Below are 2,000 nucleotides of genomic sequence, written 5' to 3'. Positions count from 1 at the left end.
ATACCCTAATGAGTCCAATTCAAGTTGATAAATAAGCACCTGAAGTAGGAAAGCCAAGAGATGAAAGTTCTGATCACACAGTCAGTAAATATAACCTACATCTTAAGACCCGATCTGTCTGAAGAGTTAACTACCCTGAATAATATTCAGAATTGCCCTAAACGGAAAACCAAGGAAGCAATTTTCTTTGCATAGGATGGCAAGTTTATGCATTTCATGAAACCTGTGCAACCTCAGCAGAATCTCTCAGCTAGCAGACATGCAAAACTTCTCTCTGTCTCAGTTTTATTTGAACACCACATTCTAGATACTCAGAAAAATGGTCTAGGCAAATCAAACTGTAGTTACTGAATTTATTCTCTTGGGGTTCCCCACTTTCAAGCAGTTCCAGCTTCTGCTCTTTGTGGTGATTCTGGTTATTTATGTAATAAGCCTTCTTGGAAATATCCCCATCATCCTCATTACTACGGCAGACCCAGCCTTTTCCAGCCCCATGTACTTCTTCCTCAGGAACTTGTCCTTCTTGGAAATCTGTTTCACCCTCGCAGTTGTCCCCAAACTGCTGGTGATTCTCCTCTCTGAGAATAAATCCATCTCCTTCTCTGGATGCACAGCACAGATGTTTTTCTTCTTCATCTTCGGAACCGTGGAGTGCTTCCTCCTGGTTGCCATGGCTTATGATCGCTATGTTGATATATGCCACCCACTGCACTACACAAGCATTATGAACAGGAGGATGTGCATCCAAATCGTGCTGGCCTTGTGGATCTCAGGAATCCTCATGGGGACGGTGCAAGTCAAATGGGTCTTTAGTTTCCCATTCTGTGGGCTCAATGAGGTGGATCACTTCTGTGATGGCCCTCCGTTCATACAGCTTGTATGTGCAGACACCTACAAGTTTGAGATGAATTCCCTCATGGCTACTATAATAATTATAATGGTCCCATTTGTACTGATCATGGTGTCCTACATTTGCATCATCTATACCATGCTAAAGATGACATCACCAGAGGCTGGATGCAAAGCTTTTAATACTTGTTCCTCCCACCTCACAGTGGTGATTCTGTTTTATGGTACAAGCAGTTTGACATACATCTGGTCCAAATCCAGCTACTCACCTGACACCAAGAAACTCTCATCTCTCTCTTACACAGTCATCACCCCCATGTTAAACCCCATTATCTACAGCCTGAGGAACAATGAAGTGAAGGGAGCCTTGTGGAGAACACTGAACAGAAAAAGAAGTTCATGGTAATTATCACTTCTGTTACAGCTTCTTCTATCCCAGTTGACTGCTGTGACATCCTGGACAGAACTCCAGGGCCTTGAATGTAACTGACCCACTCAGTGAAAAGTAGGTGGCATGGAACCTGGATTAATTCATCATAATAACTAATTTAAATTGTGTATCTATCTATCTATCTATCTATCTATCTATCTATCTATCTATCTATAGGTGCATGTATGTAGGTATGGAGACAAGGTTCCTTGGGTGAATTTGATATCTTTTATTAGACCAACCCAAATGGTTGGAGAATAGTTATTAAACAAGCTTTTGGGTTCAAAAACCCTTCGTCAGGCTAAGGAAGTTTCAGCAGTTGGTGTGTGCTCTTCCTGGATGGAATGTATGTATGTATATATTTTATGCTATGCCCAGTTACTTGCACAGTGATAGTTACAAAATATAGGCAGATCAAGACTCCCTTTCAGAATTTCAGCAAAAAAGAAAAAAAAAAATCCTATGCAACAGCCTTGCCTAAAGATCTGGCTCCCAGAACAATATAAGATTTTGAACAACTTCTCTAGCTATTCAGACAGCTTCCTTTGTTCTAAAGCTTCCATTACATAGAGCTTTACATAATGCCAAATTAATGACAATACAGTGGGCTTTCTGAAGAGTTAAAACTTGCTCATACACTAAACAAAAAACATTTAGAAGTCCCAGTGTAAAACTTCCACTTGGTCATACCTGCACTGCCTTACATTATTATTGTTATTAC

The 2,000-nt window shown here is 40.5% G+C and overlaps 1 pseudogene; it reads left to right on the top strand.

The window, feature by feature from the left end:
* Positions 1 to 319: 319 nt before the first annotated feature.
* Positions 320 to 1,255, top strand: LOC102575081 (olfactory receptor 10A7-like; annotated as a pseudogene).
* The last annotated feature ends 745 nt before the right edge of the window (positions 1,256 to 2,000 follow it).

This window comes from Alligator mississippiensis, chromosome 7, assembly GCF_030867095.1.
Source record: "Alligator mississippiensis isolate rAllMis1 chromosome 7, rAllMis1, whole genome shotgun sequence".
Taxonomy (NCBI): Eukaryota; Metazoa; Chordata; order Crocodylia; family Alligatoridae; genus Alligator; species Alligator mississippiensis.
This window is presented reverse-complemented; position numbering and strand designations above follow the sequence as displayed.